Source organism: Drosophila nasuta, chromosome 3, assembly GCF_023558535.2.
Source record: "Drosophila nasuta strain 15112-1781.00 chromosome 3, ASM2355853v1, whole genome shotgun sequence".
NCBI classification, from domain to species: Eukaryota; Metazoa; Arthropoda; class Insecta; order Diptera; family Drosophilidae; genus Drosophila; species Drosophila nasuta.
Genome location: NC_083457.1, coordinates 33,501,804 through 33,521,505, shown reverse-complemented (window position 1 = coordinate 33,521,505; position 19,702 = coordinate 33,501,804).

Below are 19,702 nucleotides of genomic sequence, written 5' to 3'. Positions count from 1 at the left end.
AAAACACGCCGCCAAGCGCGTGGACACGTGACCGTCCGACAAACACAGCACAGAGAGAAAGAGACTTGAGAAAGAGAAATGTCACTTCCGGCGGCTTAACACATTTAAACACGGCCACTGTGGACCACTTTGAGGACCATGAGCAGCCTCCCTTGGAGATGAGCTACTTTCTAATTTATGTGCTGTCAATTCTTTTGTCATCTAGGAAGCGTGGGCGTTGAACAAGCCGGGGGGCGGGGAGGCGTGGTGTCGTCCACAACGGCGCCTGCTGGACGATGCCGGATTTAATGAGTCTTAAGAAAAATTATTCGCAATTAATAATTATGTTCATATTGTTTTCGGACTATCAGCCTAAGCAACTGCACACAGTTAATCACAGTTCGCAGCGGGGGTTGTAATGGAACTTTATTTGATGTTTGTCATTTAATCATTTTGAAGTAGAAGCGCTAAGAATGGGCATTGATTGCGGCAGCAGATGAGTGGCGGGGCATCTTATAAAGATAAACAAGTGCACTTTAAGAATTTGCCACCTTAATGGCTGGCAACATTGTTGCATTGTTGACCCAAGGCACTGCTTCGTGATAATGTTAAATCAACATTATTTGGGCATTCATGCATGCGTAATGCGTCTCGAAATTTCTGGCAAAATGCGACAGGTTTTGTTGAGGGGAAGAGGTAAAGACAATTTGCGCCTCAGCCCCAAAAACTTTGCATTTAAATTAAACGATGCCCAAACAACAGCTGCATGTGTGATAAAAGTTTAGCATGAGCAACTAGCTGAGCCTGTTGACCTCTGCCTGGCCTCAACATTGTTGTTTCGTTTTATGCATTTTCCATAAAGACACGACCTGGTCGGAGCAACACTCCGGCACTTGACTTGGCCTGTCATTCAAAGTGACAGCGTTTTGCCTCTATACCTGCCCCTTGCCCCCTATGCGTACATCTAATGTGGCCACAAAATGTGCAACACTGAGGTCCGAAGTTCAATCAACACTCCCAGAGTCTATTTTCACAATTTCCCTGTTTATTCAGGCACGTTAACGTTACGCACGAAGCTCTCCCGCTCCTTCTCCACACTCTACACTAGAAAGTACATAATTGTATATTGTATCTGGTATCTTGTAGTTTGCTTAGCGTCAAGTGCAAGGTAAATACGAGATATTTTAAGCAAATTTGCCAAGTGTTTGCCCAAGGGTGTTAGCCAGGGGTTGGCTCTCTTTGGCCATTTCCTATCAACACAGAGAGTGTTTTTAGGAAGGAGGAAATACGAGTGACTGCAAATCGTTGCAGTGCAATGGTATTTATTGTAATTTGCATTTTAACGCTCAAATGCGTTTTTTGTGCATTCAACGTAAATTAATCATGAACTTGGCATTTGCAGTGGTTCCAAGTTAATACAAATTGGAGAGATATAAGTATTGATGTTAAACTTGATTAAATTTAAAACGAATTTTTATTAAGAAAAATTCTTAGTTTAAATATTTGCTAAACTAACTGGTAGAGCCATATATACAAATGAAAAATAATATTAAAATATTATAGAAATTCATTTACAGTAGTCGAATAATTCTTAGAATAATAAAATTAATTTTGTTCATTCACAAATTATTTGTTTTAATATTTTGGAAAATATTTACTAGCTACCATTATAAACTTACAATAGACAATTCCAGTCATCAGCTTAGGAAACATAATTTACTTGGAATAATAGTTTTAAAATATTCTTTATCAATTTTTAATACTGAGAAGAATTTATGATAAAATGTTCTCAATAAAAAAAACTATTATGAAAAGCTTAGCCAGCATCATTTAAGTTATGAATATTGTCAGGATTTCAGACCATCTGTTTTATCTATAATAAAATACGCACATAATATTATGAACATCTCTTTAAAATACTTTTTTGTATATGTTATTTATTCTTAAAGAAAACATAAAATCTATATATTTTTTTAGAGCAGTTTCATTGACTTATTGTTCAAGTCTGCAAAACTTTTATCTCTTTTCATTTTCCACTCTCAATTGCAAACCTGTTCAAATAATCGTATTTGCATGCATTTCGTATCAATGTGTGTGTGCTGCAAATTTATTTGTTGCATTAGTTGAACAACGTGTGAGGACTGCAAATTCATTGTTTGCACAACAAAAGAATCCATTTTGTCAAGGCGTCAGTTAAATTTAAAGCCGAGTGAAATTGCAAGGGAGGTAAAAAGATTGTTAATTAAATTGATTGAGCCTGGACTTTGACTCAATTTGCACGCAAATTAACCAAAGCATTTTTAAAAATATGTGAAAAAGAATAAATTAATATATCAATATACAAAGTGTACGTTGAGTGCAATTTCAATCAAATTGAACAGAGATCTCCCGCTGTGCGATGCCAGACGCCAACAAACGGCTACAAATTGACATGTTCCGAGGCGCCATTTCATATGTATAGCACGATACAGAGAGATCCTATATATGTATATAGTATAGTATAACATCGTATCGAATGTAAAAAGAAAATGCTCAAACGAAAATCAGTTAAAACGTGGACCGCATACGGGGAGCAGGAGAAAAGGATGAAAGCTGCCTTTTCAATGAACTCACGGCGTGTTCAATTGTTGTCGTTGTTGTTGTTGTTGTTGTTGTTGTTTCGGTTGTTGTCGCATGCAACAAATTGTTTCAATTAACTAAATTAAATTTACACTCCTGCAGCTTCACGCACAACAACAATAACAGCACATTGGACATATTGAATGCATTTTGCTGAACGTGACATGACACTGACAGATAGAAAAAGAAGAGAAGAACTGCTCGAACATTGGAACACAGTTCCCGCTTTCCCCTCTCTCTCAACTCGCAACTCTGAACTGAAATCCGAGATACTCTCTTTCAGACAAATGAAAATGGCAAACATGTTGCATGCGGAAAATGCCACGTACAAAATACAGAACACAACACAACACAACAGCCCCTGACATGGAAATTTATAAAAATTAACTGGCAAAGTAGGCGTAGTGAGCAACTGAGTGGGGGGAGTTGGAAGAGTTCAGTGGATTGCAGGCGGGAGTAATGCGAATAAGGGAGAACACTGAGGAAAACTAATGATAAAGATTTTGGTAAAAGTAATGAAATGCAATAATTTAAATTTTTGAATTTGTAAGATCAAAAAAATGGATAAAAAAGATAGAAATTTACTATTAAAATATTTCAGTAATAATTTCAATTCAATACGTCCTAACTTGTGTTATAATATTTTATTTCCAAACAGGTATTAAGTTAGTTAGTTTATGAATACATTAATTCACTTTTTTGCCTATGTCCAATATGCAAGAATAAACTACTTTCTTATTGGAATTGAAGTTGCACTATAAATGCTTAATAAAAATTTCATTTGAAATTATGATTTATTATTGCAGACATTTCTTATATTATTAATATTATATTCTTCAAAAGTAATTACTTATTTAGCTTACCAATTTTTAAAATTGTAACTTAATAATATCGATATAATTTTACTTAATATATGATTCTGTGACTCTAGATTGTTTTTTGTCTTGATTGGTCTTCAATACCTCGAATTTACTCTTTTAATTTGCAATTTCCTTATTACAAATTTTCTTGCAGTGCATTTGGACATTGTATCCACACGGCAACATTGTTCGTCAATATCAATTATGCGTTCAAATGAATATTGAAGTGTAGCCGCATGCCACACTCCTCCCCCCCCACACACACGTACACATATGCATACTCCCACACACACATACACACATATCGAAAGAGAACAACAACAACAGCATTGAGAAGAGCCTTTCAGCCGAGAACAACACCACAAAGCCACCGCTACCAACCAACGAACGAACCAACCAACCACCCACAATAACGCAGCCAGGCAGCAGGATACCTCATCAGTTGCAGCAGCAGCAGCGGCAACAACTGAAACGCTGGCGAAAAATTGGCAATTGTACAAAAGTGTTAACACGGCGCCGCATTCTGCAGACTGACCGCAGAACAGGGAACAGCCAGGCAGTCGGGCAGTCGACCAGCCTGGCAGCCGCCTTGGACACATCCATCAATGCCAACAGATTTAATTGCCATTTAAATTGTACGAGGTCGGGCGCAGTTAAAAAGAGGGTTTCACTGAGTGTCCGTCTCTGTGTGTGTGTGGGAGAGTGCTGCATGTTTGTGTGTGTGTGCTGCATTTACTTAAGCGTGTTATCAGCGTAAAATAAATCTGTATAGAATGGTCAGACAGCTGTCCGACCAACAGACCAACCAGCCTATCTGTTTAGTGTTTTCCAATCAGAGCCCCAGGGCCAGAGCAGATTGGTCACGTGTCGCCTGCTGGCCACTGGTCAGTGGTCGATGAGAGAGAGAGTTTGAGAGGGCAGCGAGGGAGAGAGTTTCGTGTGAGTTCGTGTGACGTGCGTCACATAATTGCAATAAATTAGAAATTGTCAGTAAGTGCAACAATGTTGCCACCGTTTGCCAAGTTGTCCTTAATTTCATTGTGTCTTCTATACACACATATGTACATATATAAAATTGTTTTTGTTGACTGACTCACTTACAGAGTGACTGAAATATCAACATGCAGCACAAACATTAGGACCTACAAGGCTGAAATATTGACGATATTTTATAGGTCCGTAACTATGTGATTTTCAATATGTAATTATTTTTAATTGCTTAACTTATTTAATCAAATAGTAAAATAGAAAATACTATATTACAGAACTAATGGAAATATGGCTTTGAAAATCCAATAACAAAAGCGATGGCTCCTTCACCATCCTTCTTCTCGTTCTTACTTATCTCATCTCTTATGCACTTCTTACTTTAACAGAAACAGTTGCTAGTAGCTCCTTCTTATTTAAGGAAGTATAAAGGAAGAAGATGCAAGTTATTTACGCAGCCCCTAACATAGTCAGTTGCTATGAAACTTGTTTTATAAACTTCTCACTCTGACATTTCAAGCATCTCCTTCCCCATCTTTACTCTAGTAAAAGTCTAACGGAAGAAGTTGCTAGTAAAAAAGGGACTTATATTATTTAGGACTACTATGACAAAGTCTAACGGAAGCAGTTGCTAGCAAATTTTCTACTTAAGCATAGTCTAACAGAAGCCTTACTAGCAAAAGTCTAACGGAAGAAGTTGATAGTTAGGAGAGCACGTTAGCAGTCTAACACAAACAGCTGCAAGTTCCTCCTTCCATATAGACATCTCACTCTAACATTACTATTGCATCGTCTAGCGGAAGCAGTTGCTATCAAATTTTCTACTTAAGGAAAGGCTAGTAGGAACTTTTGTTAGTTTCTCATTCTCCTTATTCATTCATTCTCGCACTAACGTAACGGGGATCTGCTTCGCGCTAATTGGACTTCTCGCTCTAACACATTCATTACCAGCCAGAGTCTAACGGAAAGAATTGCTAGCAAAAAGAGTACTTTAACAAAGTCTAATACAATCGGCTGGTAGGTCATCTTATAGACTTCTCGCTGTAACACCACATTGACAACCGCAGATGCTTACAACTCTGTGCCTTGCAGCAAAACAATTTTACATTTGTGCTTAATAAAATAAAATTATTCGCTCTTGGTCAGAGTTAGCTTTAATTCACCAGGTAATCAATGCTGGGACGCAGCTCCAAATAATTCCATTTTCTTTTGGGCTGCTGAATGAATGAGCAAAAGCTTAATGTAGCGTGGCCGCCAGCCAGGAAAAGAAGTTGCCAGTAGGAAGCTTCAACAATTAAGACGCAACGAGAAAGAAGGAAAAAAATATGGGATACAATATACAATACAAAAGGACAAGGAAGTTATAAAAATCAAATTTTACGATTTTCCTGCAAAAGCACGCGGCTGGAAATTATTCGTATCGCCAAGACAATGCGTAACATTTTCAAGTTGTACTGCCACGCCCCATCCACCTAGCTGACTTGCTGGCCGCCTTCGAACGGATGTGCAAACAAATGGGGCGCGGCAATAACACTAAAAACCAATTGCCAATCATTAGTTTTTATATAACACAAGACATTTTTCGTTAGCTTCTGCGTTGCAATTGATGAAACAATCTCCTTACAGAATCCGAATCAGAATTCACTTGTCCCAGGACCGTCAACAAGCTAGGCCAAGTCAATCACTCAGTTAACAGTCTGGTCAAAACGGAAATGTGTCGCAGTCGAAGAAGTGATTGTGGGTGGACACGGCAAAAAATTAGAAATCGAAAAGTTATGTTGCCCTAGGAACTAACAAATAGCAATTGGGGTCCCAACCTAATTGTCGCCCTATTGCGCAGTACTTCAAGCAGTTTGATGGCTCAATTTGAGCTTTAGTGTCGCAATCTGATATCAAAGAGTAAAGTTAAAGCGAAGAAATGATTTTAGAAGACCGTTTCGAAAGTATAAGAAAATATTTCTTACAACGAAAGCAGCTTATAAAATTTAGTTTTAAGTTTAATATTTCGTTAATTTACTTACAACTTAAATAAATAGTTTAGGAGCTTAGTTTCCGAAGTATTAATAAAACTTCTTAAAAACTTAATTAATTTAATTTTCCTTAATAGTAATACAATTATATGTATAATTCTGAAGTAGATGATTAAAAATAAATAAATTAACGTTAACAGTTTAACAAATAATGTTACATTTTTTTAATAGGTAAAATATTTTTTTCTGTTCTACTATTAATGGGAAAAGACACAGCTTAGTTTATTTAAAGCCAATTGAAATAAGTTTTAGCTGAACAATCCAATTAGAATGCTGGATTCATTGTCTCACGAAGTTTACCCACAAACGTCGAAGCTAAATACTTGATTATCGTTACGCTTATCAAAACATTATCGAAAATCAATCACGTTCGAGACATTCAGCGAGATTTGCGGAACCGTTTTTGCTGCGAGTATTGCGAGTATTTTTCGTCACAGTATTTGTGGCATGCACCCTTTGGCTGTGGCTGGTGTCACATGTCAATTTGTGGAGAACCAAAAAAAAAAAAAAAAAGAAAAAGGAAAGAATAGCAGCGAAGAGAAAGAAAAGATTGGGGTGTAGATTACAGAGTGAAATGATGGAATGAATGAGAGACAGCTTTCTTGAGGAACGCCCAATGTGTTAAATCTATCCATTAATATTAATAGTCTTCCCCGTTTTTGGCGGTGCGTGTTGTACGTGACTTTTCCGTAACCCTTTCCAATGTTTGGCAAGGTTCTTGGCCGGGTTATTTCGACGAAGAGATGACGACGACGGTAACGTTATCGTTTGATTTGTAGACATTTTATTGCTTTATTGATGCGTTTGCATCAAAAGCGCAGCGTTTTGTTTGATGGATTGTTCAACTCTTTTTCGTTTTCCTTTCTTTCGTTTTGGGTCTGCCCAATTCCCTTACCTGAGGCGTCCGCTGCCCCGGGGGAAAATAGCGTCAGCAATTTTATGCTGGTCGACTGAAACCACACGCAATTTGCCTTGGGAAAGTTTTCCTTTTGTCAAAATTCCTATTTTGATTGGCACTTATGTGGAAGGGTGAGCAAAATACACCAACATACAATAAACGATGCGTTTTGTTATGGGAAAGTTGAGTTAACAGAGTAGAGAAGGAGGATGAGGTGGAGGTTCCACTCCTTCAGCAGAGACACGCAAAAGGTCTCAAAGTGTGTCTCGTTAATCTACAGAAAATTACAAGACAAGCGAGCAAAACTTTGGAACAATAGTAAAATTTTACGACTGTGTTGCTTTTTATTTTTAAAATGTATTCACAAATTATGCATAGCCCAAAAGCCACTAATAAATTAGTGCGAGTAATGCTCACCTCCTCGCTAAACTCTGTGCAAAATATTAAATTTTACGAGCTTAATTTGTGTGCGTGGCAGGCTTAAGCATGGATGCGGAGTTGTCCTGGACAACAGCGTTCAAACAATGTCAATTACAGCGATTGAAAAGTGGCCAGAAAACTTGTAGTACTATAAACCAATTTTATTGGGCGCCCTTTCTGTCGACGCCATCGAACTAATCTCCTTAACAAGACGAGTATTAGAGACAGGCTGCAGACAAGATACGGCGGGGGGAAGGTCTATTCATATTTCAAAAGCCAACTTTGCGCGACTCGAAAATGGCGTCATTAAAGTTTACGAGGCTTGCGAGCTTGTGCGCCGTAAAGTATGCAAAGCTAGGCAATGTAATAAAGGGTATTTCGGCAACAAGATTTCGACATGAATTTTGAAATGCCCGCCACTTGATGTGGCCATTGTTGTTGTTGTGTGGCCCACACACACACACACACACAGACAAGTGCATGTTGCAGATGCCTTGGCCATAGATCTTATGTCTAAGTAGATGAGGTTTGTGTTGGCATAAAATCAACAAAAGTCATCAAAAGATACGCGCCTTGTCTGCTGTTTTGCTCGTGTTTCTCACTTGCCAAAACTTTGCATATTAAATGTCATTTGGTAAAGTGGAATTAAGGAAGCCGAGCGCACAGGAAATGTGTGGGTAGCTGTCATAGCAAATTATGCTGAAATGCGTCTGTCAGGATGCGGATGCAGAGGATACGATGTGTAGGTTGCACATTTGCACATCGTCTGTCAAGAGGAAAGAGGAGATGAAACGTGGCATGCATTGAGCCATAAATGAAAACTAAACAAGATTTTGGCAAGAGAGAAAGATCGTCGAGCAGCTTACTGCAAATTTTATGAGCTAATTTTAATGAAGTTGTTGGCAGCGCAGCCAAAAACTTGATGAATGTCGACACACGCAACAGACAACTTTATAAATTATGCCAAGAAAGTTTCCACAGGAAAGATGAGAACATATTAAAAGCAAATGCCAGTCAGACAGATAAAATTTCAAAGAACTTGGCAAGTTTCACATTTGGATATCATTTAGGAATACCTAACAAATGAATTGACCTTTGTCACGGTTATTAGTAAGGATACCATTATTGACCACACAAAGGCAGAGAAGAGCATCAATTAGTTGCATCATTAGCGGCCACTTTGCAGTATCGAAAATGTTCTAAATTTCATGCTCCATTAAATGATCGTTCAAGTACAATTTCAATAACAATAATAGTAACAGCAACAGCTACAGCTACAAAAATCTAATTAAATTAAAATCAAAATGCGCCATTGATCTACCCAAGTAGCGAGATGAGCTGCCTACGCAGCAAACCATAAACCGAAATGATTTGGGGAGCACTCTGTTGGGTCTCTCTCTCTCTGCAACAGATGCTGGGATGTTTGTGTGTGTGGTGGAAAGGGGGGATTGTGTTTGGGATCGCGGGTCAAAGTGGGAATTGGAATCGGCTGCTTATAAGCGTGACGATTCCCATTTGATGTCGAGCCGTGGAGAGTGTCAAATCAACATCATTATTCATTATCAAATAAATTATTGGGTTTCTGTGGTTTCAACCGCCGAATGCCGAATCACAGTTGGAAGCGTCCCACAACCACAAATATACGATACTACATAGTAGACTATTCTTTTAATTGCACTTTCCATAAGTGGTTGACTGAACTGAAGGGGGTTAATATGTTTTAACAAAGCAATCAATATCGAAGGGATAATTAAATAAAACTAATGATGCCAATGACAGCCTGCAAGCGGCTAATGATCACCCTGTATTATTCCATACATAAATACACACATTGAAACTACAATAGTTAGTGTTTGTGTGTGTAATAAAGCAATGCAAAAGGCGAGTAAAGGGAAGGCAATACTTATTATCGAAATCTATAGTTACAAATATATTTATATTGAAATATAAATATAGTAATTTCGTTTCCATTTTAAGTAAGGCTCCCATTGCTGTATTTCGGTTTTATATTTAAGTATCAAACACTACAGAAACTTTGTACTACAATTCGATTAGCGAAATCACTATACCCAATATTATCAGCAAAATCGTTAGTCGAAGCAATCCGCTAGAATTTAAATGTATTATCATATTTGTGTATGTTACATATGAGTAAGAAGAGTATTACTAGATGCGTAGTAAGATGAGCGGTCTGTCTCATTCTACATTGTGTCATCTGCACTTCTCACACTTACATTTACGCTACACTCACGCACCTCGCACTGCATCAGACAGATTTTTATGTAGCGTAACTAAACGTTAATTTATGGCCAAATGCTTGACTTTCTCTCTCACTTCTAGGCCTTTCGCATGCGTTCCGTCCAGAGAAGAAATTAAAAAGAAATTAACACGCTACCCAATAAAAATATTTTCTACTTTCTTGGTGGGTGCGTCCCTCCACCACACCGTCACCCGCCTCCGTTGTCCTAAGCAGGCGTGGCGTGTGTGTAGCCAAGTGAATTTAATGCCCAGTCCCATACACAACCTTTTTATCTAATTGAGTTTATATTCTGTTGTTTGGCGTGCTCGGTTGGCTTGTCTTAATTTTAATGGGCTCGTAAAACAAGCGCAAAAATTGAAAGCAATAAAACGCCAATGGGCCAACATTGAAAATTAAAATAAACACATAAAGCGGCCAACGAGATGCCTTGCCAACGATAAGAAGTCTGAGCGCTTGCAAATTACACATATGCATTGCATTCCCACTCTCTCAGTCTAGCGCTAACTCTAGCATCTATGCTTTGTGCTCTATCTGTTTGTCCCACTCCCACTCCTGCACGTACAACGCGACAATAAATCAAACGAAGCGTAAAGCGCGTTTTATACTTTTTTGCCGCCGTTCGGCCCATAATTTTACATTATGCTTTAAATATGCACAACACTTGTAACACACAACATAAAAACAAAATTTGTTGCCCTCAAGTTTACTTTACGCATTGAACAAATTATGAGATGCCCTTTAATTTATGGAATAATTTCTAGGCAGGAGAAAGAGCAGATCCTTTGATCAAAACTACGCTTACGTGTATAAAGAAGGAACAAAATACAGCAACTTAAAGCTAATTGTAATGTCACTGGGCAGAATGTGTGCAAAAATCTGTTATGGGCTCAAAAAATGAAGAGCAACATAATTTAATTTCTCTTAAGATTGTTCTAATTAGAAAGTACAAATCTCTCTTTATGGGAATATTGATATATATTAAAAGATTAATATAGGCATCAGCACAATCTCCAAATATACATAATTGTGTATTATTTTGTTAATATAAAACTTTATTAGCAAAACATAAAAAACATATATTTAAAAATACAAAAAAATTTAAAACTAGACATAAACAAATATACTTTATTAAAATTTTTATAAAACTCAGAAAATACATTTTATTTACTATTTTTTTAAAGTATTCGATCAAAATCTTGCAGTTCCTGCATCCAAGAAATGCGAATGCGTGCGATAACTGTAAGATCGATAATCCAATTGTCAATTGGTAAATTGTTTGATACGTGAGCAACAATTTGTAATTTAAAAAACCTTTTGTCAAATGCTAAAGAGTAGTAAATATTGGGTGTAAAGTTAAAAAGTTAAAAATTATAGGCTGTGCTATTCAACAGACGCTAGAATGCTGTAGACTGTTAAAGGGCAATGCGACATATTAGTAAAACAAACAAAACTACTCGAGCGTCACAAGCGAGAAATGGAGAGAGAAAATCTATCATTAGGAAAATTATGAAATATGAACAGAAAACACTTAGCAGTAAATGAGAAAATTACACACAACGAAAAGGACACGACCTGAGCTCGAGTTGGACACGCTAGATAGAAGGAAGGAAGGAAGGAAAAAAAGAAGAGAAAACAAACATATGAGCAGGCCATAAATTAGCCCGCATGAAGGCATCAGGTGGGTACGCAATGATTGCCGCACAGATGGGCAACACCCCCATGTTTTCCCCCAACCAAACACAAAAAATATAGTTCATAGAGTGGGTGAGTGGGAGAGAAAGTGCGTATGGACAGGAGCTGAGGAGTTTTGCGCGCTGTCAAGTCATAAAACAAAGTGCTGTGTCTACAAATGATTTGACTTATTCGTGCAGAACAAATCGTACGTCATTTGTTGGACTACTAAAAAGTTAAAATGCACCCACACTGTCTCTCGCTGAACAATTGCGCAATTAATGTGGCAAGCAGAGAAGATGGAGAGAGGAGTGCGTGACAGGCCGACGACAGAAGCTGAAGAACATGCGACGCATTGACGCCATCGTCACTGATAGAGCCATAAATGTTTGCCTTCAATTTCCAATTTCCCTCTGTTTTCCTCGACTTTTCATGCCATTTTACGGCTTTACACATGTGCTCTAGGCGGTGTTTGCCAGCCAGGTTTTTATGGTGCAAACAGACAGGCATCAAGTCATCATATAGAATAGTTTCGTATGTCGCGCGGAAGTCGCAAATGGAATCATAAATTTATAATTAATTTGCATCTAGTCGCTGGCATATTTGAGCATGCCAAATTGGCATCATGGCTCAAATGGAAATTGAAATTAATTTACGACCGCTAAGTAATGTGCATAATAAGGATCCATCGCCTATCTATACAAATGTCATTAACATTTTTGCTAGCATTTTATAGGCATTTTAATGACATCAACGAAATAGTTTTGCCTTCAAAGGATTGCAATTATAATGATTATTTATAGAGTCTGTTAAGGTTTGTTGAGTCTAACGCGACTTACGCAGCTTGTTTAAATTAAATTCCATTTAGAGAAATTGAAAACCTTTTCAGCAGGAAGACGCGCATCAGACTCGAGTGTTATTCATTAATTTTAATGTTGGCACAACCTGTGGCAGCATTCAATTTGAATTTGCATTGTGAAGTGGCCAATGTCAGGAGTAAACAGCTACTAAAATGTGCTACGTCTGGGCCGCACGATAAAGCCAACAAGAGCTAGATGCCAGAAGCCAGAAGCTCGAAGCCAATGAAGCTAAGTGCGGTTATGAACCCTTTTCACATTTGCCTGTAACAACAAAGAGCCAAACAAACGATTTGCTGTTGAAGAAGGAAGGGAGCACTGCATTTGCGTATTGGCTTTAAGAATTTAACCAAGTTCAATAAACTCGCAGGCCAAAACAATTGAACGGGGGCTCAGCGCATTTCAATTGATGCGTCGCAAACATGCAAAGTGCTTGGGAAATTATTGTTATTATTAGAACTAATGTTAAATAACGACAATTGTCGCCAGAAATGCAATCTCTCCCTCTCTTAGAGGCCCGCATGCCACATGTGGCATGTCCAAAATTCGGTACAGTTGCACCCTCCAGAAAAAAGCACCACCTGAGTCCAGACTTTGGCTTTGGCTTGTCAACGAGTCAGCGAGTACCTGTATCAATGTCACGCAGCAGCCAAACATATGTTGTTCTGGTGAAGAGGGGAGAAGGGATGGAAGGAGGAGGAGTGCAGCCATGTAATTTGTTATCCAACAGTTTATAATTGCATCAAAATAACGCACGCACATGCCAAGGCTAAGTCCCAGGCCTGATGCTGAGGCTCTTGTTGTGAAAGCAAACATGCTTCTCGTCGTCGTCGCTTCTTCCTCCCTCGCTGTCCGATACAATTTAATGCTATGTTTAACATTTTGTACAATATTTTTTCCTGTTTTTGGGGAAGTTTTATTCCTGCTGCCTGTTGTGGTTACTTCTGCTGGTTCTAATTTAATTTTGGATCTGACTTCACTTTTCATTTGATTTATGAATTTTGAAATCAATTTGACAAGCGACTGCAAACAGCAGTTTTCATTGATAACTAAGTTAAGCCAATTGTTGCTGACTCTGGACTCATGTTGGACTATTACAGCACTTAAAAGGTAGATGCATTTTGATAGCAGTAGCTTTTAAGCCAATTACTGATATCTAATGATATATTAGTATAGTAATTTTATAATATAAACAGAACAATTCAATTTGAAAGTTAATTTGAAGGACATTTGTAATACAAAATGTGTTGTTGAACAAAGAATAATATATGTTTATAGTTTAAAACTATAAACCAATTTTAAAGCTTATCTAAAAATATATTTAAGAGTCAATCTTCATGAATGTTGAATAATAATTGGAATTATACTTCATGTTTTTATTAACTTCAATATGAACAGATAGTTATTAATGTTATGTAAGCTCTTAAAAAGCTTTTGTATTTATTTTAAGGCATCTTATATCATATCACTTTAAGAACATTTCTATAATTTTTTGACAAGCATTTTTCGTGCATTATATCGGCAACTGTTTCAATTCGTTGCGCTCTTATTTGACATTTACACGTTTTGACAAGCATGTCAAAAAAATGTTACCCCATGACTAGTGTTTAGTTTTTTAATTTCTGTTTAAAAAGATCCCTAGCAAAACACACACACAGATAGAACCAGAATCCACTTAAGTGTGTCGCTCCGGAACTTAGGCGCTACTTCAAAATGTGTTTTCAAATCAAAAACTACGCGAGTACATCAAATGATTTCGAGGCGTGACGAAACATGATGAAATGTACAACAACTTGACTGGTGCATGTGGCAAACTGATCGACAGCAACTTGTGCGGAAACTCGCAACAGGAGCGTGTCTCTCGCTCTCTCCGTCTCTCTCCGGCTGGTGAACACGTTTTTCTACTCGCCGTTGGCGGGCGGCGGCAACTTGACAACTCAACTGACGAATTACCCACTGAGCGTGTGTGTGGGAGTGGATTGTGGGGTGGATTCCGCCTTTGGTTATGCCTGCCACAACTAGTTCACCCCACCAAGCATGCCACACGGCAGCGTCATCAATCTAACAAAAAATTTGAAATCAAATGGAATGTTAAAAATCTCAGCGACTTGCGTTTGCTTTAAAATGCATGTTAAATGTCCGTGCCTTTCGCTTTTCAACTCGATTCCGATTTTGATGGAACGTTGCGTCGCCGGGAGAGCAGTAGACATTTCATGGGAAAGTGTTATAATTCAGATGGTTCGGCTCGTCATTGATAATTGATTTTTAATACCAGATAATGTCGTGGCATTGCACATTTCAATAAGGGCAGTGGGAAGCAATTTAAAATGATAGTTGAAGCACTTTTGAGAGGGAGGAGAATGGAAAGTGAATTAATATAAAATAATATAAAAACCCAGGTTAGTTATCTTGAAATAAAGAACGATTTTTATTTTATTAATATTAATACTTTATTAGCATAGGACAAAGAATATTTATAAATTTACATTAAGGAACAAAAATAAAATATTAAAAAAAAAATTAACTAAAAAGTTACTTAAATAAATAAATAACTATTGACTAACAAATTAAAAAAAATGCATTTTGTAAGTAAAGATTAATAATAAATAATAATTCTAGTGAATTTTTTTGAAGTTTAAGACATATTTACAATTGCAGTAGAATAATAAATGTATAATTATGAACATTTGATTACCAATTGGCGTTAAGTACCGCATCCACCGGACCATTTATTTATTCCTTTGCACACCACAGTTTATCGATAGCTCAGTAGCTTTATGAAGAAAATAAAAATACATAAATAAATATAACAAGTATGAAAGCTACAGTCGAGTGTACTCGACTGTGAGATACCCGCTACCCATTTTGAATAAAAGCAATATATTTTGCGGTATTATTCTCAAAATATACCAAATATACTGAAAAAATACTAAAAATATACCAAATGGTATATGTGGTATATCGATATAGTACCGCATTCAAAATATACCATAGACGGCACAATATACCAGATTGTCAGCCAAAGCAACTAAGACCTCTAGTAAGTAGGCGTTTTTGCCCATACAAAAGTATTTCTTTAATAACTGCGACAATTTTTATCGGATCGCAACCAAATTTTCAGGGATCATAACTACTATAGTTATTACTGTATATACCAAAATTCGTAACTCTAGCTTTAAAATTACGCTTGTTATTCGATTTTTTTGATTTGCAGGGGCGGAAGTGGGCGTGGCAAAAATTTGAAACAAACTTGATCTGCGTGCAAACATAACAAATGCTGTCGAAAAAAAATTATAGCTCTATCTCTTATAGTCTATGAGATCTGGGTGTTCATACGGACAGACGGACAGACGGACAGACGGACGGACGGACAGACGGACATGGCTATATCGTCTCGGCTGTTGACGCTGATCAAGAATATATATACTTTATAGGGTCGGAGATGCCTCCTTCTGCCTGTTACATACATTTCCTGCCGGCACAAAGTTATAATACCCTTCTACCCTATGGGTAGCGGGTATAAAAAATATTATGTTCCATATAAGAGTAGAAAAATATTGCCATTTGACTCTCAAATCTATTTCTTTTTAACAAAGTTATTTAAACATTGAAAAATGATAAAATAACATATGGCATCTATATAAAAATATTTGTTTTGTAGGTTTGAGGGAAACCGATAATAACTTTTGTGAACTTTTCATCTAATTGGCAGGTCAGTTTCGTTGGATCGCGTCAGCTGGGTTCGTCTCGGCTAGCAAAACTAATTACAAAGCTGGACCACAAAAGCAACGAGTCCGTTTTACCAAAATGATTTTGCCACAACCAGAAACTCAACCGAGAGCAGGAAAATACAGCGCTGTTTTTGTCAAGCGTGCAAAAAACGGCAACGTCAACGGCAACGTCAACGGCGATGGCAACTGCCAAACCAACAAAACCACTCGACATGTCAACTGAAATGGAAATGCAGTCGAAAGTGGGAAGCTGGTTCAACTTTTTGGCCATGCTCTAGAGTCTGGAGTCTGAAGTCTGTGTGTGTGTGTGTGTGTGTGTGTGTGTGTGTGTGTGTGTGTGTGTGTGTGTGTGTGTGTGTGTGTGTGTGTGTGTGTGTGTGGAGTGACATGAAAAGGACATGTCACACCGTATGCGCACATTAAGTGTAGCCACAATTTATCAAGCCGCATAAATCTAAATAGAGTCTGAGACTGAGTTTGGAGTTTGGGTTTTTTGGCTTGGGCGCATATCACACAAAAGTCAAAAAGCTAATTTGCATTTAAAAGGCGAACCAAGGCAAACGGTAAAGGACCAACAACAACAACAACAACCATAATGCTCCTGCCATGCATGCAAAATATATTTTAAGCAATATTTTCAATTTAATAAGCCAAGCTAAATGAACAAAGCAGAAGGAGAGAGCGGAGGGAGAGCGAGGGAGCGATAACTTGGCATATGTGTCCCATGTGTCCTGCATCTGCATCCTTTGTATCCTGCTTATTTGCATAGTTTGTTGAGCTGGACTATTTCTGTCAATATGCCATGCACTTCATCAAATGATTCCTTTCCATCGGATCTCTGTGCTCCGTCGATAAGACGCCTTTTGTGCCAACTCTTTGGCTTTAGTTTGGCTTACAGCTAAAATTGAGAAAAGTTAAATTACTTTGCTTATTTAGCCGTATTTCATGTGCCATGCTTCAAATTGAATTTGTTCAGTCGAATAGATAAGCTACTCAAGGATTTCGTAACACTGTCCAACAAAATGGAGTAAATGAATTTATGGGAAAAGTTTCAGTGATGTATTTTTGTATTAACATGTTGAATCACGATTTTCTGTTGAGTATTTTATTTCGTTTAAACTGAATTTTAAGTATGTAAATCTTTCATTTCTAACGTGCTTCCTTATTATTGTTAAAAAATTAAATTTGCAAATTTATATTATATATTATCTATTCTCCGTTTTTATTCTTTATTTTATATTTTTTGTTGCTCAGTGTTGCTTGTGTCTTCGAGTGCTTCCTGAAATTTGAGCATAATCAAATAAGTTAACGAGATGTAACCAACTGACAATTGACGCATATAATTGCCATTGCCAGCAAATTCAACAATTTGGGCACAAACCTAATTACATCACAAGACATGCGATTTGTGACGACAGTTTATTTGTTTGTCGTTTTGCTAGCGTTGTGCTAAATCACAATCTCAAGGATCACGGCCAGCAAGAGGGTCCTCAAGTGCAGTACAGTGCGAGTTTTGCGGTCGCAAGACCGTAATGCAATCGAGCGTGCCATAAATGGCAGCCAATAGAGCTGAAAGCACAACTCAAGTGGCCACAGGACACAACAAACTGAAGCCCATAAGAAATGCGCTGAAGCATGAAGTAATTTCGTAGGCGTCGCCAATGACAAACGGACAGACAACAAGCGGTCATTTCAGTGGCATGGCAGGGGATGGCAGTGTCCTGTGGAATATTGTGAAAGCGTCAGGAAGCGAAGGCAATTTGAGTTTTCAATCGCTGCTAATTAGCATTTGGGGGTGCAGCAACTACTATTGACAACTTGTCAACCATGTCCATGATTTTCGTCAATTTGCAATTGCATAATAACTGTGATAATCACACCGATGACAACGTTGATTCGTCCACTCAGGCGCAAGAGTGAATCTACCACACAACGACAACTACTACACTTAACCAGTAAATTATTCCTGGACTTAAATTGCAGTATCATTTGCCAATGCGACCTTAAAACTTGTTTGCAAAATTTAAAAGCAAGAGTGCTAAAAATTTGTACAATATTATAGAAACTTTGTTTTTAATTGAATTGAATTATATTATTATACATCTTGTAAGAAATGTCTACTATAACATATTATGACTTGTAAGTTATATTTAAGTGTATTTTTACGACTGTTAAATTTGGTAAATTTCTTTGCAGCAGTTTATGTTTTTTGTATTGCATGATAACACATTTGATTAATACATCCACCAATCCTAGCATTATTATTTTCCTGTAAAACACTGTAAAACAACTGCATTGATATATTAGTATATATGAGCAACATTTTATTTAAGGACAATTTTCATAGTCGATTAGCATTACGAATTAAATAAATTTGTCGAAAAAGGAAATATGTATTGAGAATACGGAATTTGTTATTTATTCAATGCAATCTTTTATAGTAAATAAATCAATGAAAAATGGAAATTTCCAAGCACAAACACAAATATTTTCTGATTGATTATTGTTGTTTTTCAAACTTGTTAATTTGCTCTGACATTTTTTAAAAATTAACTAGTTCTTGTAAGAGTTCATTATTTTTTCACACACTATAATTCACATTAAAATGTCAGAAATGTCTGAAGGAGAGAGTTTATTGTGTGGGACTAGTTTATATTATATATTAACTTCACTTCAATTTTCAATAGTTCTTGATACACAAATTTAATGCAGATTTAATACAGAGATTTACGTCCGTTCAATTCAACTCTTCAAGTCAAACTTGTAAAAACCTATAATTTCTGATGGGTGCCGAGACTCTATTTATAGTAGGCTGTGGTTTGTTAGTAATCCACCAGTCATCACCCCTTATGTGAATCATGAACCAAGAGTCGGAGTGATTGTATATGTAACCATGAGTGGCTTTATATGTTAAAAGCTTGGTATTTTTTTATCAGTGCGGTCATGTGTGGTTAAGTTTGTCACTAGCAGAAACAGCTTTGATTTTGAATATAATTTTATTGTGTATATAATTAAAACAGTTTCATGTGATATAATTCCAGTGAAAAACTTAAACACATGACCACAATCTAACACATATGACTTCACTTGTCTTCAAAATTGATCTTATTCAGATAAAAAGAGCAAAGCTCTTAAACTGCTGCTCTTAGTCAGTTTCATGTAACATAATTCTCATGCAAAATTTAAATACCTGACAACGATCTAACTTTCGCGTTCAATTTAATATCTCACATTCTCTCCTTTATTGCAAAAATATCGTAATTTTTAGAGGTTCTTGATTTTTAATAACTAATAGAGCTTTATATTTCGTATGCTCAACAATATTTAGCCATCTTATATGCATATAAATTCTAGAGAACTGAATACAGTTTTATCAGCTTGAAACCAAAA